The sequence below is a fragment of the Panicum virgatum genome, chromosome 6N (assembly GCF_016808335.1).
Source record: "Panicum virgatum strain AP13 chromosome 6N, P.virgatum_v5, whole genome shotgun sequence".
NCBI lineage: Eukaryota > Viridiplantae > Streptophyta > Magnoliopsida > Poales > Poaceae > Panicum > Panicum virgatum.
Genome location: NC_053150.1, coordinates 50,653,223 through 50,677,190, shown reverse-complemented (window position 1 = coordinate 50,677,190; position 23,968 = coordinate 50,653,223). Strand labels below are relative to the sequence as shown.

Genomic DNA, 23,968 nt, shown 5'->3' with positions numbered 1-23,968 from the left:
ACTACTACATAAACAATTTATAGGGGCGGGTAAAATTGCATTTTTAGAGGCGGATGTCTCACCCACCTTTCCTTTTCGCAGCTAAAAATAGCTATTTGCAGGAGCGGGTACGTTACCCGCCCTTAAAAATGCATTTACAGGAGCGGGTCACATCCTCACTCGTCCCTAAAAATTCATTTCTAAAGGTGGATAATACCCTTGCCCGTTTCTAGAAATCGATTTATATAGGGGCGGGTGACAATTTCGTCCGCCCTACCAACGGAACTAAAAAACAAACAAAAGCCGGCCTACCGGCCGCCACGCCCGGATCGAGCTCTGCTCCGCCCGCTGGCCGCCGCTGGGCCGAGACACGCCGGCCGCCATGCGCCGCCCGTGCTGCTGTCGGAGCCGGCCACTGCGCCAGCCGGCCGTCGCTGGGCCGAGACACGCCAGCCGCCCCCGGACGCCGCGGGGACGCCGCGGGAGCCCGTGCCACGCCGGCCGCCGCGTGAGCCCCGCTCGCCCCGCCCGTGCTGCTGTCAGAGCCGGCCACCGCGCCCGCCGGAAGTGCTTCTTGATGCCCACCAGGTCGCCCAGCGCGTGGGCGGGGTCATGGTGGAGGCAGCTCGGCTCGGGGCACACGAACACGCGCTTACGCGCCGCGCCGCCGCCGCCGCCGCCGCCTCCGGTAGTAGCGCCGCCTCCGCCCCGTCCTCGCAGCCGTCTGGCGGCGCCCGCTTCACGAGCCGCCATGGCACCTCGCGGAAGGCCGCCGCGCGTGGTTCGGCCGCGCCCGCCACGCCGGAAGCCGCCGCCATGGCTCTGCGCTTGGCCGCAGGAGCCGCGCTGCCGCGCGTGGTCCGGCAGTGCGGCGAGGGCGAGGGAGCAGGGAGGTGTGGGAGCAGGGAACTGGATCTCGACGTGAGGGAGCAAGGAGCTGGATCCTGGCGCAGAGAGTCAACCGCCGCTCCAGTCGGCTCCAGGAAGCTCGCGGCCCTCCGGCCGCCGCGCTCGCCGCTCCCGCCGGCCGCCGCGTCCGCTCCCGCTGGCTGCCGGCTCAGAAGGCCGCCGCGTCCGCGCGCCACCCGCTCCTGCCGGCCGCAGGCCGTGGCTGGGCGTGGGAGCGCTATGGAAGAAAGAGGAAGGGGGAGTGTGTAGAGAGGAAAGAGATACCTTAAAAGATAAGGTAGGAGAGATAGAAAATATAAAGATGCGGCCGTCGGAGCTCGGCGCACTCGCCGAAATTTTTTAACCTACCTGCTCTATGCATTCAAACTCTTGGGAGTGGGGTGGGGTGGGGGGGGGGGGGGGGGTTGAATGGGTGACCCGCCCCTACAAATTATATTTTTAGGGGCGGGTCACTCGGGCATGGCTAGTTTACGGTCAACTGTACGGGAGGGCTCCGTACGGTCGATTTTCCGACAGCGATTTTTTTTCTGTTTTTAGAAATTTTTTTATCGTTTTTTGAGAAAAACAAATTCAAATATTTTTTTATGAGACAGATAATTTTTCAAGTGAAAATTTGGTGGGTAGGAAAAAATTCAAGAAACAAATTTGGTGAGATAAAAAAATTGACAGAGAGAAATTTATCAAATAAAAGAAACAAAAATGTACATCCAAAAAAACTCAGGTAACATTATAAAAAAAATTGTATGAAAAAAAGAAAAAAAACTGGATCTGGCCGGGGCCGGCGCGCTGGTGGCGAGCGCCGCCGGCCCAGCCACCGAGGAGGTCGCCGCCGCCGTCGGGGAGCGTGCTGTCGCGCCGCTCGCGGAGCTCCCCGCCTCCGCGCCGCGAGCGGAGCCGCCGCCGCCGCCACGAGCGGAGCTCCGCGGCCTCCGCGAACGGAGCTCCGCGGCCTCCGCGAACGGAGCTCAGGGAGCGCCGAGAGGGAACGGAGCTCAGGGAGCGCCGAGAGGGAACAGAGCTCACGGAGCTCAGGGAGCGCACGCGGTGTTCGCCCCGGGGAGCCCGCCGCTAGGCTGTCGCCGCCGCCGCCCGCGCGCGCGCCCCCGCCGCTGCTCCGCCCAGGCGCTGCGGGATTAGTAGATGCAGCAGCGAAGAGAGAGAGAGCGGGAGACATAAAGAGGAGAGAGGACGCAAGGAATCAGAGGAAAAGATTGAGCCTGCTACCTGCTTGAGGTGGGATCCACCACGTGAATCACTGGAATGGAAATTGACCGTGAGATTGTTTGCGAACGGTCAACCGTAAAACCAACACTGCGCGGGTCACCCCCTCATCCGCCCCTAAAAATGGTCTATTTTTAGGGGCGGGTGAGAGGGTAATCTGCCCATAAAAATGTATTTTTAGGGGCAGGTTGGCTGCTACAGTAACTCTGCTATATTTGTAGCAACGGGTCAAATTTTGATCTGCCCCTAAAAATCGGTAGTGTTCCTACAAATCATTTTTGTAGTAGTGTAGAAACAAGAGTTATTTTCATTGTCAAGTCGTAGTTAGACCTGGTGTTGAAAACACACCCATTTGCACAAAAGATTTATATGTTTTTCATGTGTTGATGAATGAAGATAAATTTTCTATCAAAATTATAGAGGTCAACTTGATAATTTTTTCATTTCAAATTGTTTAGATGCATAGGGCTGACCAAAAAACTCACAACTCGTTAGCTCACTTGGCTCAATGCTTGCTTGGCTCGGCTTGGCTCAGCTAACGACCTAACATGCCAGCTCAGTCGAGCTGACATTTTAGCTCGTTGCTGTAACGAGCGAGTTTGAGCTGGCTCGTGATCTTAACGAGTTGAAGCAAATCTTAACATGCTAACGAGTTAGAGAAAATCTTAAAACGCTAATACAGTGATAGCCGCCCCCCCCCCCCCCCCCCCGCCAATTCCCCAATGATTATTGTTTGGTATCTTTTATATCGTTTGGGCATATTTTTGTGTTCTCACTGGGAACAAATTACAAGCATATTCATTGCTTATGAATCATAATTGAGAGTTGAGGTGGAATAATTAGGTGCAAATCTTATTTGTAACTCGTGATTTGTTGGTATAGATTTTGCTTGTGTTCTTAACGGCCAAGTAGGCTTGTTTATTGCTTGTTGTTAACGGAAAAATTTGATGTGGCCAGCTCACGAGCGAGCTGGACTGAGCTAATCTGACTTTTCTGCTCTCGTTTTGTTAACGAGCCGAGCTAAGCCATCTCGTTTAGATAACAAGCTGCACCGAACCGAGCTGAGCTAGCTCACTGTGCACCACTATTGTAACGTCCCGCCTCCCCGAGGCCGGGCCTGCTTACATCTGGCTGCTTTCTAGGACATAGACTGTCCTCACATACCAACACCAGTCTTTTCTGCACACTTTGTCCTCACTCGTGCGCACCCGGGAAGAACTTCCCGGTCGGTCACCCATCCCCAAATTTCTTCGGGCCAAGCACGCTTAACCTCGGAGTTCTTTGGAGACCGGCTTTCGGAAAAGAAGTTGCAACTTGTTGGTATGAGTATCCTATTAATTCTATTAAGCCCTGGGCCGGGGTGTCACATGCTCACCCCCTTAAGAGACCGACGTCCTCGTCGGTCAATCCCAAGCCAGGAACGTACTCTCTTGGCCACGTCCCGTACGTCCAGTGCCAGCAGCCCATGTGCCACGTCCGTGTGTCCAGTGCCAACGGTCCCTGTGCCACGTCCGTGAGTCCAGTGCCAACGGCGCATCCCAGATGCCCGCACACTGACCCGCCACACGCCCGTGCACATGCCGGTGGCATCTGCGCCCCCACGCGCCCGTGCTCATGCCTCCGCACTTACGCCCGTACGTGCCCGTGAAACCGCGAGAGTCGGCTCTGATACCATTCTGTAACCTCCCGCCTCCCCGAGGCCGGGCCCACTTACATCTGGCTGCTTTCTAGGACATAGACTGTCCTCATAGACCAACACCAGTCTTTTCTGCACACTTTATCCTCACTCATGCGCACCCGGAATAACTTCCCGGTCGGTCACCCATCCCCAAATTTCTCCGGGCCAAGCACGCTTAACCTCGGAGTTCTTTGGAGACCGGCTTCCGGAAAAGAAGTTGCAACTTGTTGGTATGAGTATCCTATTAATCCTATTAAGCCCTAAGCCGGGGTGTCACAACTATAGATGCACAATATTCGATATAAGTTCTCAAAACTATATCAAACGACTTCAGATATATTACCGGACTCGAGCTGTTTGCCGAGTGCCTAATACACTCGGCAAAAGGGTTTGCCGAGTGCGGCACTTGGCAAACAAGACATGGCGAACCTTCTGACGGCAAAGAAGACTTTGTCGAGTGCCTTTTTTCGGCACTCGGCAAAGCCTTTGCCGTGCGCTAGAAGGCACTCGGCAAAATAAAGTAAGGGAGACGGCCGTTTGGCCGGTAACGGCGACTGTGCCGAGCACCAGACGGAAAGAAGTGAAACACCGTATGCTTGGTGTTTGCCAAGTGCAGGCCCTAAGGCACTCGGCAAAAGTTTGCTATGCCATGTGCCCAGTCTTTGCCGAGTGTCAGCACTCGGTAAAGAAGTGAAACACCGTGTGCTTGGTGTTTGCCGAGTGCTTTTTGGCTAGCACTCGGCAAACATCATCTTTGCCGAGTGCCCAATTTTAAGCCGCTTGCACACAGCATAGAGCGCGTTTCCGGTAGTGATAGAAATAAAGGCAACATCAAAGTTGTTGTAGTTGATGAGATCTATAACTTTGTAGTTGACAATATTTTTATTTAAGATAGCTTAAAGTGTTGAATATATAATATAAAAATCATACATATTCTGGATAGATGATATGGCAAGAATGTTCAAAACATATTTTTTTTTTCATGACTATCACCGCCTGTTCTAGCAGCATTTGTTATCATTGTCATCTGTCATCTAGCGGTTGTGAAAACCGGTGGTGATGGTCTGATGGGCAATGGCAATACTTATGTAGTAGTGTGGTACCAAATAATCACTGGCGGAGCTTAGTGTAATGTAAAGGGGGCCATGGCCCTCCTGGCTATTGCAAATCTCCACTATATAAATAGTAAATCTGCTACTGTTCATCGATTTTAAGAGAAAATTAACACAACTGGCCCCCCCTGATTAGTTGTTGAAGCTCCGCCACTGCAAATAATAATGTAGAAAGCTCAAATTTGAAGATACGTCAAAAGCAACATATGATGAATCCTTGTTGATACCGATTTGCACCTTTGATTTACTAAAAACATTGAATTAAACTATTTTCAGGTATTTGGGTGTATTTCAACATATGAGATTGACCGAAGCCCTGAATTCACTGATGAGGCAGCATTGATTCTGAGGAGGTGCTATGGACTTCCTCTAGCGATAGTCACCATAGGTAGCTTATTGGCATTTCGACCGAAAACTGGTATGGAGTGGAGGAAGTTGAACGAGTGCATTAGTGCTGAAGTGGAGATGAATCCAGAGATCAGTGCTATAAGAACAGTCCTAGATAAAAGTTATGATGGTCTACCTTATCATATGAGGACTTGCTTCTTGTATTTGTCCATCTTCCCTGAGGACCACAAGGTCAGACGAAACGTTTGGTTCAACGGTGGGTTGCAGAAGGTTACTCAACGGAGATTCATGGCTGGTCCACAGAAGAAATAGCTGACAGCTACTTCATGTCACTGATCGAGAGGAGCATGATCCTACCGTGTAAACAATCAGTACATAGTAGAGAAGGAATAGACTCTTGTGAAATCCATGATCTCATGCGTGAGATTGGCATATCAAAGTCAGCAGCAAAAAATCTTGTTTTTAGACTGGAGGAAGGTTCCAGCTCATACAACAAGAGCACAGCAGTGCATCACCTTGCCATAGGCAGCAACTGGAACGGAAATAGGAGAGAGTTTGAGAACGCAGTGAACCTTTCCCGCATACGGTCATTATCAGTGTTTGGGAAATGGAAAGATTTTTTCATTTCTGACAAGATGAGATTGTTGCGTGTACTGGACTTGGAAGGAACATCAGGTCTGGCTGATCATCACCTTGAGCACATCGGCAAGTTCCTTCACTTGAAATACCTTTCTCTAAGAGGGTGTCATGGTATTTATCACCTGCCAGCTTCGGTGGGTAATTTGGTGCGCATGGAGACACTAGATATTAAACATACAAGCATAATCAAATTGCCAAAGGCCATCACCAGGCTTAGGAAGCTACGGTACCTTCGTTGTGGGCGCCTTGGAGTTTTTGGTGCTGGCTCATATGAAGCTGGTGAAGATATGCTAAAGCTAGCACGGGACAGGCTATCCCTTTTGATGTTCAGCTCGGTGAGATTTTGTGTGGCTTGTTGGGCACCTCAGATTATGGATGACGACATGAACAGGCGTGACGTGTGCACTGTGTGTTGCTGCAACGTGTTCCCTCTGGTGGCGAGAGGCCTAGATCCATGCAGTGTTGTAATTCCGAGTGGGGTCAACAAACTATCAGAACTGCACACACTGGGTACTGTGAACATCGGACGGGGCAAGGCCATCATACAAGGCATAGGAAGTCTCAAATGGTTGAAGAAGCTTAGAGTTGCTGGTGTCACCAGGAAGAACAGGCGAGAGTTCTTCTCAGCTCTTGCTAATCTCAGCAATCTTGAGTCACTACTAGTGCGGTCAGTCGGGATGACAGGTTTGGATGGCTGTTTGGATGACTACTTGACCTCCGCCCCGGCGAAAAGCCTCCAGAGCCTCAAGCTTTATGGCAATCTGGTCAAATTGCCAGAATCGGTCAGGGAGCTGTGGGATCTTAGTAAGTTGGTTCTAAGGAGCACTAGGATACTGGAGCACGAAGCTGCAATCGAAGTTCTTGGGAAGCTACCACAGCTGTTCAGCTTACGTCTATTGGAGAAGTCATTCCACGGTGAAGACGAGCTCCGTTTCACTTTCCATCGAGGAACATTCCCAAGTCTGAAGGTGCTGGAACTGAATGGCATACAGGGCCTCAGATCTGTGGAGTTCGAAGAAGGGGCAATGGATCAGCTTGAGCGGCTGGATTTCCATGGCAATCGTAACGAAGCCAACGCTGGGACGATGTTTTCTGGGCTAGCATCTCTCCCAAGACTCAGGGAATTCGTGCTGGGCAATGATAACTACAAGGAGGGCTTTGTGGAAGACGTGCGGGCCCAGCTTGCACAGAATACAAGTACACCCGTTTTGAAGAGGTAGGCTGCTGCCCAACCGGCTTATTCTGATCCTGAGTTAGTGCCAGTATCCTAAGTTCCCACCTCTGTACCATCAGAAACCTTTTCTTTTCTTGTGATGATGTATGTATGAAGAATAATTTTCGTGCCCCATCCAGCATTGCCAGATGTAATTTAAATGTTCAGTTGAGTGATTGTACTACAAAGACGGGTGCTGATGTATGTATTACGAATTATATACTGTCTGGTTGCGTGTTAATATGCAAAGTCAGTCGCTCTGCTGACTCGTTACCGTCCTTGTTATGAGCATATGACTATATAGGGTTTGGATGTTTTATTTTTCCTTTCGTTTGCATATTTCCATTTCTGTCTTATGTGTTTCATGTCTACCCTCGCAGTGTGGTGGCAAGTGATGAGTGCTGACAGTGCTTATTTCTGACAAAATTTGTGCAAAACACCATTCAGAAAAGGGGGTTTCGCTGGTTCGCCGCAGTGCGTGTCCTTCGGTTGAGGCTGTGTTGTCTGCTCTATCTGGCCTGCAACGAGCGCGATCGCAAATTTAGCACATGGCTGTGGGATGTGGCTGCCTACCCCAACTTGCTTGGGACAAAATGCTATGTTGTTGTTGGTTGTGGGATGTGGCTCGAGACAGAGAGTGAGGCGGCTTGACCTTGACCCGCGATGCCTGCACAGCGAGGTTTTCACACAAATAAAGGTTACAACGAAGCTCAAAAACGTAGAAGCACGGGGAGTGTAGCAAGTCAACTTACGTATGTGAAATGCACACAGGAATAAGGTAAGTCTGCAAATTCTCTCATCAACAGCATCACATCTTACTTCGATCATCTTAAGGTGTTCCAAAATCGCAGCAGATCCCTCCATTGGTCTGAGACAGCCTTTCCTTTCTCTTTGTTGTCTATCCTTCTGTAATGAACAGAAGAGGTTCATCATGATCAGTCAACACTATAACAATCTACAACAACAAAGCCTTTTATCCCAAGTGAGTTGGGGTAGGCAACACTATAACAATCTACAAAGCAGAAATTGCCTATTTATGAAGTATGTACCTCAGAAGAAAGTTCAAGAGTGAGCCGCAAGCAGCCGCCAAAGGCGCCCCTCTCCCGCCCTCGCTTGGAGGCATTCCGTCGAACATGTGGCCAGCGTCGATGCTGTGGAACAAGCAATGTCCAGGACTGTCAGATGGCAATTGGTCCACGAGCTGACTAGAGCAGATTTTTTTTTTTTTTTTTGAGATTCAACACGAGCATCAAGCTCTATGCAACGGCAAATCACCAGATACAATATCCATTACATACCAGGGCACATCGCTCATGTAAACACATAAACCACCTTCTAAAACATAAGCTCCGTGCGTAACTAAAGAGTCAGCAACCTTATTACAATTTCTATTACACACTGAGATAGTACACGAAGAAAACTCCGATTGCATTATGTCTCGAATTTGAACCACCAAAGCCCCAATGCAGCTCCGATCAACATCTGTTGACCTAAGGGTCGTAGCTAGAACGGTGGCATCCATTTCCAAAATAATTCGTGACATACCTAGCTGAGCTGCATGAAAAATACTCTTATATGCCGCAATGGCCTCAGCATGTAATGCCGATGAGGCATGCTGAATATTCCCAGCCCCAGCAGCTAGGACCTCTCCATTCATATTTCTCACCACAAAGCCCCATCCTCCAGTTCGTTTATCAGAGTCAAAAGAGCCATCCGAGTTGATTTTGTAAATGTTCTCCGGTGGAGGTTTCCATGACTCTTGAGTTTTGGAAGTTAACTTCTTTTGGGTCTCATATAGCTTGAGGAAAAACATGACAGAACCACATACATCAGTTGTTGTTGGCATCTTCTCACCAGCATTAGTCTTATTCCTTACTGACCACCATCTCCATAGGAAAACAAGCACTTTCAATTGCATATTCATTTGTAACTCCCAGATCCTAGCCAAAACTTCTAAACCGGATTGGCAGCTCACCAGATTAGCTCTGATATCTTTCATGTCCAGTAACCGCCAACATATTTTTGCAAATTTACATTTGAAGAAGATATGCCCACAATCCTCATCCAATCTTCTACAAACATATAGTATCTAATTCCACCCCACGTCTAGCCACATTTCTTCTAACAGGAAGGCTGTTATGTGCAAATCGCCATACAAACATTTTAACTTTATTAGGGACTTTAAGTTGTCAAATCTTGATCCATTGAAAATTCCTCTCAGATCCATTGCCACATGTAGAACTAGAAGCATCATGTCCTGTCTGAGCTTATCTTCTCAATACAACAAGCTTATAAGCTGATTTGACTGAAAATTGCACTTTTGTATCAAAATGCCAGGCAGGCCAATCCTCCATTTGATCATTAATAGGAATTCGTAAAATTTCATCAGCATCTTGTGGCCAAAATATATCACGAATTAATTGTTCATCCCATTCACCTGTTAGTGGATCTATAAGCTCACTGACTTTAGTCAACAAACAGGACCTTCTAGGTGTTGCTGGTTTTCTTGTTGAGCCTTTGGGCAGCCAATGGTCTTTCCATATCTTCACTTTCTCTCCGTTCCCAATTCGCCAAATAACTCCTTTTAGAAGTTCAACTCCTCTCAAAATGCTTCTCTAGGAATATGAAATTCCATCTCTAGGAGCACAATGGAGAATATCAGAGTTTGGAAAATATCTTGCCTTTAGCACTTGGCCACAGAGAGTGTTAGGGCTGGTCAGCAATCTCCAAGCTTGCCTACTTAACATTGCTAAATTGAAAAGATGCAAATCGCGGAAACCTAGACCGACATTCTTCTTGGATCTGGTTAATTTATCCCAACTCAACCAATGAATTTTATGTGTTTTGTCCAGCTGGCTCCACCAATATCTCCCATTAATCATGCTGAGATCATCAAAAAACCTTTTGTAAGGTCAAAACATGACATAGCATAAGTGGGAATGGATTGTGCAACAGCCTTAATAAGGATTTCCTTACCAGCTTTTGATAGGAGTTTTTCCTGCCAACCCTGAATCCTGCTCCAAACCTTCTTTTTGATGTATTCGAAAACTGCTTTCTTTGATTTCCCAATAGAGATTGGTAACCCTAAATAGCGTTCACTCCTTGCTTCAGATACAATACAAAGGTAAGATTTGATCTCACTTCTAATCTCTTGACTTGTATTTGGGCTGAACATAATTGATGATTTATCTCTGTTGACTTTCTGTCCAGCCGCCTGTTCATACAATTCCAAAAATATATTTAAGTTCCTTTGCGTCATTCTCCCTTGCTCTCATCAGTATCAAGGAATCATCAGCAAAGAATAGATGGTTTATTCTTGGTGCTCATCGACAAATCTTAATGCCTTCAATTGTACCCCTTTGTTCAGCTTTCTGTAACATAGCCGATAGACCTTCTGCACACAAAATAAATAAATAAGGGGACAGCGGATCACCCTGTCTTAAGCCTCTTTGGGGGAAATACGATAGGTATACCCTCCATTAACTTTGATTTTGTAAGTGACAGAAGTAACACAGTTCATAATAAGCTGAACCCATCTAGTATTAAAGCCCATACGGATCAAGATTTTCTCTAAAAACAGCCATTCCACTCTGTCATATGCTTTGCTCATATCTAATTTAATTGCAGCTAGCCCCTCCTTGTCTTTTCTTTTAGCATTTAAATAGTGCGTTAACTCATAAGACAAAAGAACATTGTCGGTGATTAATCTTCCAGGCACAAACGCACTCTGTGTGGGGGAAATTATATCAGGCAATATATATTTTAACCTGTTTGCAAGCACCTTAGAAACAATTTTGTATAACACATTACAAAGACTGATCGGCCGAAAATCTTTTAACAGTTGCGGCGAACTTATTTTAGGAATCAACACAATTGTAGTATCATTCCAGCCTACAGGCATTGGCCCCCCATTTAGAACATCCAGAATTTCAATTTTAACTTGATCACCAATTAAAAACCAGAACTTCTTATAAAAAATAGAAGGCATACCATCAGCACCTGGAGCTTTGAGATCACCTATACTTTGCAGAGCATTCCATACTTCCTCCCCTGAAAATGGCTTAATTAAAGCTTCATTCATTTCGCGTGTGACTCTAGGGTCAACACAGCTCAACACTTCTTCAAAATGTGTACTTGTAGAAGATGTGAAAAGTTGTTGATATTGGTTAGCAATAAAAGATTTCAGCTGGTCCCCCTCAACCACACTTCCATTGTCATCCTTCAATTTTCTGATCCAATTTTTAATTCTCCTTTTTTAGGCAAATGCATGAAAGAAAGCGGTATTCCGGTCTCCCTTTGTTAACCATGCATTATGAGCTCTTTGCTTCCAGTAAATATTATGTTGGTCTAATAATCTTTCCAGCTTAAAACGCAAAATATGTTCCCGGTTTATAGATTTTTGTGAAATATTCATTCTCCTACATCTCTCCAAGTCACCTCTGATTTTTTTAATTATCTCTTCTAACTCCCCAAGAATGTTCCTGTCCCATTCCCACAGCTCTCCTAAAATTTTCCTCTGAATCTCCATCATACCTCTACAGCCTTCCTCTATAGCTTTACCCCATGATTCCATCACTCGTGCCTGGCAGTCTTCTTCCTCAAGCCATTTTGCCTCAAACTTACGAGCTGGTTGCACATGTTCAAAACATTTATACATATTATTTCCCACATCAATGATAACTGGCCTGTGGTCTGAGTGCCTAGGATCCCCATTTACAACCCTCACCATCGGGAACATACATCTCCAGGTGCTGTTCGCAACAGCACGATCAAGTCGCTCTTTTGTAAAGGAAGAAGCCACATGATGGTTATTACGCCAAGTGTATGGGTCCCCCACAAATCCCAAATCCTGGAGATCACAATCTTCCAGTGCTAATCTGAATTTACACATATTTGATTCGGTCTTTGGCTGTCCACCCTCTTTTTCAAAGCCAAATAATATCTCATTGAAATCTCCACTGCAAAGCCATGGCATTTGAAACTGATCCTTCAGATTGCGCATCATCCCCCATGTCTTATCCTTCTCCTCATTTTTTATTCCCCATAGATACCTGTGAATCTCCACTCAATGCCATTCTCCCCTTTTATCACACTATCAATGTGGTATTTCGAAAAGCTTTTAAGAGTGATGTCAACTTCTCTACTCCAAAACAAAGCTAAACCCCCACTAGCACCTTCACTATCAACTGTCACTAGGTTAGGTAGATGCAACTTCCACCTCAACCAGTCCATCCATTTCCCATCATGCTTAGTTTCTGACAGGAAAAGAATGTCAGGGGCCTCTCGCTTCTGGACATCCAGAAGTCCTCGAATTGCCGGGCCATTCCCCAATCCCCGGCAATTCCAAGTTATTAGCCTCATTTTTCCATGTGAGGTTGCTTCAGCAGCCCCGCGTTCTCATTTTTAGTCTTTTTCAAATACTCCAATGTCCCACTCTCACTCCTACCCTCTAGATGAAAATTTCCTTCAAAGGGCGGCACTAGGGCCGTTGAGCAACCAGCAAGGACTGCCATAGAATCACCTTCCTGACCTGCAATATTATTCAACAAACTGTCATCAGACTTTCATTTTTTTGTGTAAGTAGATAGCTTCATATCATCTCCTAGGCCATCATACAAAATTAAGTCCTTTGAGAGCCTAATATCATTATTGGAAATTATATTTCTAGCTCTTGAATAAGCTTCAGTATCATTATCATCATCATCAAGTACTCCAATTTCTTTCTCCTGACCACTGCCATCATCATCAGTTCTCTTTGTAGAAGACTTTCTTGAATCTGAACTCCCCCAAGTACGTGAGGAGTTATTCTTTTTTTGAAGAGCTTCCACCCAGAGGATACCATTCACCTTGATTTTTGAATCTTCTCTCCTCGGGTGCACGTAGTTTTTCACTATATGGCAAACATCCTTTCTCATCACAAGTAGCTGGGGTGGGACATTCAATCTCTGAGTGGCCAATAATACCACATGAAAAGCAAAAGAAGGGAAGCCTCTCATATACCACATCATACCATTCCTTTCTTTGTCTCCTAGATGAAAAAACAGAAACACCTCGTGGCAAAGGGTCTTTTAAAGAGATCAATACCCTTGCCCTTAAATCCTTCCCCAGAGTCCTTTTCTGACTATCCACATCAATTTTCAGCACTTTTTTCCCAATTTTTCCTGCAAGCTTTAAGCCCCATCTTTCATCACGAAGTGCTAAAGGTAGGTTCAAAATGTTCACCCAAATAGCTAAATCATCAAAAGAAACCTCACTTGGGCGTAAATCATAATTAAACTCCTTTAGAATAACAACCTGCCTTCCCACGGCTTGTCGTCCAATATACCACGGAGAGCCGTCTAAGATTCTCTTCTTATCCATTTCAGATTCAAACTCAGCAATGAACAGATTATCACCCACCATTCTTGCCAATAATCCCTTTGGATTACCCCATGCCGGTCGCATAGCAGCCATAATAGTTTGCAACGGTAAAGAATTAGGCGCAAGAACTTTACCAATAACTACATGATTTACCACATCTGAACTTGAATCCTCACCATCTTCCAACACCAAGACTTCTTTCTCCTTTGCGGTAAGATTGAGCTTGCCAAACTCTGAAACTTGTTCCTCAACTCCATGGTGTTGCATTGTCACTGTGTTCCTTGTAGCTGTTCTAGGAACATACGAAGAATCCTTCCCTAACTCCAAACCTATACCCTCCCCCTTACTCTGATTCTGCTCCATTAGCTCCCACCACCTAGACACACGGATCCGACCAAGGACGGGCAGCGATGCTAAAGATCACCCCTTAATCATCCCGAATAGAGAACCAAGAGAATAGGGAGAGAACAACCACTAATCTTCTTCGGAGACACTTACTAGGCAAGCAGCACACTCCCCTTGGGTGCCCGCACAGCTTCCTCCGATCTCCAGGCACCAATCGCACAAGTAGAAGGGCTGGAGATGAGGAAATCGCCTCTCTCTACTGTTCACTACAGAACACTCGAGAAGGCACGGCCAATATTTCTTAACTAGGGCAGATTAGTAGGGACGAACCGGAGGTTTGAACGGCGCCGGGGAGCGGGCATGGGAGCGTCGTAACTGGCGAGCGTCCCGGAGGATGAGACAGGCGGCGATCGAAACAGAGCTGGGCCTGGGCACCATATTTTGTCAAAAAAAGAAGAAGAAGAGAGTGATAGGCCACATTGGGCCAGAACTCCGTAACAGGCCTGCACTGCACGTTCCATGACGAACTGCCTCATACTATCCAAAAAAAATGACGAACTGCCTCGTCTCACTTTCTGTCCTGAGGCATTCCTGAATCTGGTGGTGCTGGAGCTGGACTATGTAGATGAAAGTTATCGGGTGCTCTAACCTAAGAGGGGGAGGGGGTGAATTAGGCACTAATAAAAACTTAGACCTATGGCTCCAACTAGTTTGCACAAAACTTAAACTAAAACATGCTATCTAGATGTGCAACTAGGTTGTTCTAGTGTGAAACCCCTATCCCAAAAGAGTTTAGCAACCTATAGTCTTTCCTATCAATAAACTATTCTATGAAAGTAAAGACACACAAATTGCTAGTAGGAAATGCGGAAGCTTAAAGAGAGAGATATGAAATAGCAAACTCTTGACGCGGGTGTTTATCCCGTGGTTCGGTTAGCCACAAAGGCACACCTACATCCACGTTGTTGTAGCACTCACTAAGAGTATTGCTACTCGGCCACCAAGTCTCTTCCGTGAACACAATCACGGTCACCTTGGCCCCGGGTTCCACTAAGGAGCTTCTCCACAAAGGATGGGGGTCTCCACGTCCCCCGCATAAAGTGTCGTCGCCGCTCCACACCAAGTCGGAGGGTCGATGACGTTGCCGGCGAGCTTCACGCTCCAAGGTGCCGGCGCACCAAGCTCTTGTTTTGGTTCACTAGAGAACCACAGCACAAATGCTCAAGGCCTTGCAATCACACTCACTAAGAGCTAATCTAGCACTCACACTTTACAAAGCTAGTGCTATAAGCTAAGGATATGATCTATGAGCTCTTGTATGGCTTGGAGATGTTCTTGGATGTGTATGAGGTGTCTTGGGACTCCAGCAAACTTCAAATGGCCGGGGTGAGGCGTATATATAGGCCACCAAGTCTTGTAGCCGTTGCTCCAACGGTCAGCAGAATTCTGCGTATCACCGGTTGAACCGATGCCTCTGGTAGGGGCAGCGTCGGTTCATCCGGTCACTCACAACCCAAAGTAGCCGTTGAGCTTCTGACAGCTGACGCAGTGATCACCGGTTGAACCGATGCTTTGTACCGATGCATCACCGGTTCATCCGGTGCTTAAGAATCTTCTCCTGGGCGCTGACGTCATTGCACCGATGTCATACTCCGATGCACCGTCGGTTAAACCGGTGCTGAAGAAACTTCTCCTGGGCACTTGACATCGTCTCTGGAACATAGGACGCCCAATGCACCGATGCCCTTTCTTGGACCGTCGGTTCAACCGGTGCCTATAGGCTGACTTGGCTTCGACTCCCTTCTGCACCAAAGTACCATGGCGTCGGTTCTTCCGACTACCATCGGATGCTCCGATGCCCATGGCGTCGGTTCTTCCGGTGCTCCTGACCGAAGAGCTTTCAGGGCGCTGCCCTGAGACCCACGAGGGGCAGTCCCCCTCGACCCCCATCCGCTAACCGGGTAGCGGAACCCCCGTAGGGGCGGCCATTCGGGCCTTGTTACGCCTATCTTCTCTTTCTCTTTGTCATCACTTGAACCTAAAAGCCTGAGAATGATCATCTTAACAATCATATTAGTCCAAGTGTTGTGTTGTCATTTGATCACCAAAATCACTCGAAATGGCATAAATGGTGCCATGTTCGTTACAGTAGATAAAAAAGTCAGGTTGGTAGAGTTTGAAGAAGGAGCAATGCCTAAGCTTGAGCTGTTGCTTTTGAAAGAAGAATCACATTGGGTGCGTGGGTTATCATCTCTCCCGAGCCTCAAGCAAGCAGGGTTCAACTTACCGACCGCTAACCGGTAACCGCCGGGCTCCGGTTCCGGTATACCAGACCGGTTTGGCCGGTTACCGGTCGGAACCGGACAAATTCAAATTTAAATTCAAACTTCCCCGTTCAACCGGTTCGTACCGGTATACCGGCCGGTTAGACCGGTTTACCGGCCGGTTTGACCGGTATACCGGCCGGTTTGACGGGTAACCGGCCGGTTTGACTGGTAACCAGTCAAATTTAATTTTTTTTCTTTTTTGGTTTAAATTCAAATGCCCGCAAAGTATACTAAATAAATGTTTGTATAACATATTTTAGTCTAAATGAACCCTCCAACCCTCTTTTGTACTACTTTTACATTGTATTTGTATACTTTTGTATGCACGTTTTTTTTGTTTAACTTTAAATCCCCGCAAACTATACTAAATGAACGAATTTTTGAGAAAATTTGACACCATTAAATTTGTCGCATCTTGAAGTATTTTTAGGAATTTTTGAGAATTTTTCATTTTTTTTGAATTCAAATTTAAATTTTGAATTTGGACCGGTTTATACCGGATCAAACCGGAACCGGTCCGGACCGGTTTGACCGGTAACCGGTCAAACCGGACCGGTTACCGACGGTTAGGGGAACCATGCAAGCAAGTTCAGCTCCAGGGTCATGAAGAGCCCTTCGTGGATGCTATGCGGGCCCAGCTCTCCATGCACCCAAATAAACCCGTATTGAAGAGGCTCTGAGAGGTTAGAGGTATTCCCTTTGCTGCTTCTCTGTTCCCCTTCCCCTTTTCTGCTTCTGAAGTATGTTTCGATTATCAAGCCCCATTTGTATTCAGTACTGCTCCCGTCTTTCTTTTTTATGAAGTTTTATTGGGAGCCCTTTTTTATGAAGTTGGACATCTTAGTGGTGTCCTGATCGGGATGTCGATCCCAAGTTTTCCGTTTGTTTAAGTGTCAATCAGAGTAAGTGCATAACTAGCTTACGTGCTTCATCTTGCACTGCCAGATGGAAATACAATATGATTCAGTTCAATGGTTCTACTGCTACTAACTCATGGCACGTACTGTTGCCCATGTTCAATGGAAATACAATATGATTCAGTTCAATCAATAAAGGTTCCGAAAAATATCATTAGAGATGGGGAATTAATGGAAAAGCCGGCACGAGCTCAAGGTGCTCGACCAGGAAGATGCGTTTGTTCGTAGCCGCATCTAGGGCGTGCAAAAGGCAGAATACGACATGTTCACGCTGTTGGCTGCAAGATTTTTCTTATGATGCGCGTACCTGCTCAAGCACCTAGCTAGGCGCATTTTGTGAACTTTGACAGAGCCAACCAACATCGTGCTGAATTTTTGTGTGTCCTGTATATTATTAGAGCAAGTATAATCTATATCTCTATCTCTACTGCTAAAAAAAACTGTAAATAAGTCGGCACTGCGCTTTCGATGTCGCCCTCGCGCCCCTCTTTCCTTCGTCCGTCCGTCGGCCCCCCTCCTCCCTCCCCACCACTCTCCCTCGACGGTTCCTCCTCGGGCTGGGCAAAAAAGCCCGAGAATCGATAACCGAACCGAAGTTACCGAAAACCGATACTGAAGGAACCAGAACCGAAGAAGTTCGGTTCTTGTTCGGTTCCATGATCTAAGGAACCGAAGTTCCTCGGGATATTTGGTTCTTGGGCTCGGTTCTCCCGAAGAACGGAAATTCATATACTCATCATCAATTCTATTTTTTCTTACTCGTTTCAGTTTGCAAATAATATTTCAGCTTGTGATTGTGAAGGACTGAACTACTGAAGTCTGAAGGTGCTGGTGCTTGGTGCTTGGTGCTTGGTGTTTGTTGTTGCCTGTTGGTCTTGGTGCTGACTGCTGAGCTACTGAGTTGGAGACTTGAATTCTATGTAATGCTTGATTGCTTGCTATTGAGTTGGTCTTGGTCTTGGTGCTTGCTGAGCTACTGAGTTGGTGCTGTACTGAATTCTATGTAATGCTTGCTGAGTTGCTGTAATGTGTGCTGCTACTATGTGTTGTGGTGACTTGAAGTTGGTCATTTGAATTTGAGACAACAAAAACATCTATGTGTTGTACTGTAATGCTTGCTGCTACTATAATGCTACCGTTGCTTGTTTGAATTGATGTAATGCTGCTACTATAATGCTACTGTTGCTTGTTTGAATTGATGTTTGGATTGGTGCTAAAATTAGAGGAGGTGCTGTCAAAATTTGCTATTGAATGAGCTGTTTTTATGCATCTTGAAACTTCGGTTCTTTCGGTAAGTACCGGAACCGAACCGAACTACCCGAAACCGAAATTGCTTAGTTGCTGCCTCTAAAATATCTAGGAACCGAAGTAGTTCTGTAGGAAGGTTCGGTTTCTCCCGAATGCCCAGCCCGAGTTCCTCCTCCGCGCCTCCTCCCCGACCTGTCGACGGTTCCGTCCGTCTCCCCATCGCCCTCGCAGACGGCCGCGGTCGCCGCACAACGTCTCGCGAGCGGTTCCAGCTCGTGCGCCGCCCTCGCCTTCGCCATCCCGTCTCGCTCGCCCATGCCGCCGCTCTGCCTTCCCCCTCGCGCCGCCCTCTAGCCTCACTGGAAGCGAGCGGCCACCTCTCTGCCGCGCCGCCGCGCTCCCTCACCCCCGTGCCTACGACGGATCCCCGCCCTGGCACTCGGCCGCTGGCTCCCCTAGCGCCCGGCCTACTCTCCATCGGGCCTCCACCTCTCCGTCAATCCACCCCATCCGCTGGCCGTGGGTTCGCACACGCCGCCGATCCGCTTGGGCTCGCGCCTTCCCTGCTGTCGTCGATCCGAGCGGACCCCGCTGCCCTGCATCGGCGGATCGGCCGCCGCTCCGCTCGGGCTGCTGCACAACCGCGCCGCCGCCGCCGCCGAACCGAGCCCTCCCTCTCTCATGCGCTGCATCTTGCAGGACTCGTGGCCGTTGAGGTCCCGTTCAGCCCAGGGTGGTAGACGGTGGAAAAGGTGCAGGTGGCGCCGGTGGCACGGGAGCCGGCCCCTTCGACGATGAGAGGCTGGTCGCGAAGCTCAACGAGTATTCAGAGTATCCTTTTTTTTCCATTGTTACTTTCTTGCATGCTCGCAAATTCCGAAGCCTAGGTGTTTCTGTCCGTTTCATATTCAAGCAGCCCTAACTTTTGAAAGATTTTACTATTTAATTATTTATGTGCAGCACTTTTGAAAGATTTTAGTATTTATGCGCAGCGTGATTTTTGAAAGAGTTCTTCAACTCGTAAACAGTGTCCCCCTGATCTTGGCTAACCCTGAAACAATTTGTCTTCTCCACGGAGTGGCCACAATCCTTCGTCAGGCTGCTTCAATTTCAGTCGGATCCGGTGGTGTGCAACTTTGCTTGATAAACTAGAAATTTCGTAGAGATGCAGAATATGACATGAGCCCTGGTTCTGATTTTTCAATTTTTTGGCAGCCCTCGCCCTCACAGCCTCCACCCATTACCTCAAAGGTCAATGAGCTCTCCCTCCAACTATTGGTCTGTCATGGAATTTCATTTAGATAATTTTAGCTGATGGTTTGGTGATTACACTTGGTTCGTTGAGGAATTATAATTCATACAATTTTAGCTGATGGTTAAGAGATGATCAAGTCAATCTTAAAAGTGTCGTATATTGTTTTGTCTACTGTCTTTGCTTTGGATGATTTAGATGGAAGGCCCGTCACTTTAATAGGATAATGATAGAGCATCAACCTGTTATGGCCTCCAATTTATTTACTGTGTCAAGCATGCATACTGATAGGGCTTCAACATATTAGTATGTGGCAATGCTTAAGACACTTGCTAACCTGTGAAGCAACCTCTTAGTGCTTTACTGTTTTAATAGGAAGGCTGATTTCAATTTAAAAAGTGAAACAGGCATGGGAAGAAAAAATTCCAAGTCGCAATGAAAAAGAAAAGTAATTCCCAAAAGTAACCCAACTAAAGTTTATCTTCAATTCATGCTGCTGAAATTAGTCAGGAATCCTTCTTCAGTTGCCATAAAGTAGTGTAGCTTTTGGGACCCATCTCATGCCTGGATTTCGATGCCTTCTAAAAATATTTGCCTACACAGTCTAAAGATAATCCATAAAGGGTATTCTTGCTTGGTGATACAAGGCATTCTTTGAGTACCTCCATCTTGTCTGAATTAATGTATTGAGATACATCTCTCAGTAAATATTTGTGGGCTTACTCTGATCACAACATGCATATGATGGACACTTTTAATATTGAATTGTCTGAACCACATCAAGTCAAGGGAGTTTCCTTTGTATGATATTTTTGTTAGTTTTAAGATGGGTTTGTTAAAAAAACTAATGTTTGTGGAAAACGTTGTCTGGTTGTTAAATCCCTCTGACACTCTTTTCAGTGGCATGCTCAACAAAGTATGTTCTTTTTCTTACATCAGTTCTCTTATTTTCATGTACAGTATGGTCCTCCTTTTAAATATATCTGTTAGCCATAATGTGCATTGACACTGATTGCAACATGCCACGAGATTAAACATTTTTTACATATGCATTACCTTCCCTGGGTACTGCTATTCTTGATTGAATGTGTTCTTGCAAGTACTGCTCAGCTTCACACTACTCACTTTGCCTACTGATATTTTTCCTCTTACAGAATATTTCTATGCTTTGTAAAGTTTTGTTTTAACATCATATTCTTCAATGGATTTCTTGACCTGTGACTTGTGGAGGTTGAGCAAACGTCACTTTGCCTTTTATCTGATCTGAGCCATTTCATTGTCATGTGAACGTTGCAATGCCCAGAAGAATGCAAAGTATGGCTGGCTCACGCCTTGTACTCAGATTTATGCATTGTGGATGAAAGTGATTTCTGATGCATTTAGTGAGGTAATATTGTTTTCTTTTAATTAATCTACTAGACATGCTGGAATGGGATAATCTTGGTCTGGTGTTTAGAGAACATTGTAATCTCATCTTCAGGTATATCTTGTACCGAAAATTTTTGTGTTTGTCTTCTTCGCAATTTGGGCCGATGGATGATCAGGCTGCCAAGGCATTCCGTCTCTTCTCCATTTAGTAGGCCAAGGTACTAGCATTGCTCCATTTAAATGATGAATCACCCTGAAATATCAAGCTGTGGAGACTAACATAACACTGGAAATTTTTATTGGTTGAGTTCAGCATTTATCACATTGCTAAACACTTTCAAAGTGCTGGACCACACTATGTAAGTTTGGATTAGTCGAGGTACTTGTGGTATTCTCCAAAATTGCAATGTCGGTTCTGTTTATTTTCACATAATTTCTGAACTTGAAAAGTTCTCAAGTGAATTTACTTACTATAAGAAACCAGTGAATTAAGTTACTATAAGAAACCAGTGCTTCCATACAATAAATAATTCAAACTGTGTTCGAATTTATGTAATGGCTGTTCGTATAATATAATATTAACATGTTGACATTTATATGTGCATGATAAAATGACAATTTATTCCCTATATACTAGACTAGGTTTTCTGATACTCTATTTGGCAATGAAGTCTTCATTTACCTTATTGCAGTGAACAAGGGTTACACAATGTGCCAGATTTGATTTATACTTTTCCGATGCTAGCACTGAGAGAATATATATATATACTTGAAGATTGATGCTTGTGGAGGTAATTTATATGCCTGAGTTGCTACGTTTCATATAAATGAAGATTGATGCTTCACTTTTTCTCAAAAAAAATGATGCTTCACTTGTGTATGGGAGCAAATTCAATATCCACATAAGGCTTCAGAAGATTTCTGACAAGGTAGTCAAGTACTATATTCACTTCATTCCATCTCGTGCGTGCGGGTGTGCTCGACTGATGCTCTTTGTTTCAGGTTGGAGAGGCACAAGATGCAGATTGTAGAGGCTAGGCGGCAGGCTGTGTTCGAGGTGGAGGTGCGGGTGTTTGCGGCAAGGAGGCGGCTGGTGGAGCTGGAGTCGATGCATGCAGAGGGTGAGAGGATGAAAACCGCCACATAGGAGCTGGACAACCTTAAGAGGGTCCACTCGTGTGTCTGATGAAGATAACTAGAGTATGAGCTGCTAATTTGCTCACAGATAACTAGCTATTTAAGCAGATCTGTAATTTAGTTATCAGTGCACAACAAGAAAATATTGATAGAGGTGCTTGTTAAGCATAAGAGACAGACCACATAGATGGCTGGTTATATCTTGTCATTATTGATGCTATTTGTTCTATACTTATGTCCTTACAAATTAGAAGCCTCCTGCTGTCCTCCATGTACCATGTAGCAATGTTCAGCAGCTGCGTTTTGTAAAACTGTATGATCTGTTCTGCATGAGATTGTTCAGGGCCCGTTTGGTTCCTAGGGAACCGTTGCATGGAACGATTCTAGCCAGATTGCTTGCGTAACTTATATAACCTTTGATTAGGTGTGCTAGAGAGAATTGATTCCATCTATTCCTCCAAACCCTAGAAGGGTGGGCTATGTAGTTAGTCTATACATGGGCCTAGATGGGCTGGAATCTATACACACCAACACCCCCCGCAGTCTGAACTACCGGCGCAGCGGAGTTCGAGACTGGAGAACAAAGAAAGCAAGCACACACAGGGACAACCCTCCCCGCAGCCACAACTAGCCACATGCTACGTTGAGGCTGGAGCGGAACTTCGAGAAAATCGAGGAGGGCAGACCCTTGGTGAAGATGTCGGCAAACTGGGAGGTGGTCGAGACATGGAGGATCTGAACATCACTGATGGCGACCCTGTCGCGCACGAAATGCAAGTCGATCTCCACATGCTTCGTCCGCTGATGCTGAACGGGGTTGGTGGAGAGATACACGGCGCCGATGTTGTCGCAGTAGACGAGTGTGCTCTTGGCGAGCGGGCTGTGGAGCTCCGCCAAGAGCTGTCGTAGCCAAGACGCCTCCGCCACGCTGTTAGCGACAGCCCGATACTCCGCCTCGGCACTGGAGCGGGAGACAACCGGCTGCCGCTTGGACGACCAGGAGACCAGGTTGCCGCCCAGGAAGACGGCGTAGCCGGAAGTGGAGCGGCGAGTGTCTGGACAGCCAGCCCAGTCAGTGTCGATGTAGACAACCAGCTCAGCAGAGGACGAGCGGTGAAGGACCAGGCCGAGGTCCACAGTGCCACGGACGTAGCGGAGGAGACGCTTCAGCGCAGCAAGGTGTGACTCCCGGGGATCATGCATATGGAGACAGACCTGCTGAACAGCGTAGGTGAGATCCAACCTGGTGAAGGTGAGGTACTGCAAGGCACCGGCCAAACTCCGGTAGGCAGTAGGATCAGCCACATGATCACCCAGATCAGCAGACAGCTTCGCCTGAGTGTCGACAGGAGTGGAGCAGGGCTTGCAATCAGTCATCCCAGCCTGCTCCAGAATATCGAGGGCATACTGCCGCTGGTGAAGAAGGAGGCCAGACGGGCGAGGCTCAACAGTAACGCCCAAGAAGTGGTGGAGCTGACCAAGATCCTTCATAGCAAACTCCTGCTGCAGAGAGGAAATGACGCGCTGAAGCAACTGCTGACTGGAAGCTGTGAGCACAATATCATCGACATAGAGCAGCAGATAGACAGTCTCATCCCCACGGCGGTAGATGAAGAGAGACGTGTTAGACTTGGCCTTGGTGAACCCCAATGTCAACAAGAATGTGGCGAACCGAGAATATCAAGCACGATGAGCCTGCTTCAGACCATAGAGAGACTTGTTGAGCTGGCAGACCATGTCCGGACGACTGGAGTCCACAAATCCTGCTGGCTGAGAGCAGTAGACTGTCTCTGACAGAGTGCCATGAAGAAATGCATTTTTCACGTCCAGCCGGTGCACAGGCCAAGAGCGAGAGAGCGCAAGCGAGAGAACCGTGCGTACAGTAGTAGGCTTTACCACAGGACTGAAGGTCTCA

At 46.8% G+C, this 23,968-nt stretch overlaps 1 long non-coding RNA gene and 1 pseudogene across 9 annotated transcripts; both read left to right on the top strand.

The window, feature by feature from the left end:
- The first annotated feature begins 4,932 nt into the window (after window positions 1-4,932).
- On the top strand, window positions 4,933-7,106 carry LOC120678294 (annotated as a pseudogene).
- Window positions 7,107-18,443: 11,337 nt separating this feature from the next.
- Window positions 18,444-22,383, top strand: LOC120679057. 9 transcript variants are annotated; one of them, XR_005676957.1, is made up of 5 exons: window positions 18,444-19,127; window positions 19,325-19,422; window positions 19,512-20,935; window positions 21,029-21,845; window positions 21,919-22,383. It is a non-coding gene; the product is annotated as an uncharacterized LOC120679057 (long non-coding RNA). The 9 variants fall into 9 exon arrangements; XR_005676956.1 differs by having other exon boundaries at window positions 18,444-20,935; window positions 21,029-21,134; window positions 21,230-21,295; window positions 21,609-21,845; XR_005676955.1 differs by having other exon boundaries at window positions 19,325-20,935.
- The last annotated feature ends 1,585 nt before the right edge of the window (window positions 22,384-23,968 follow it).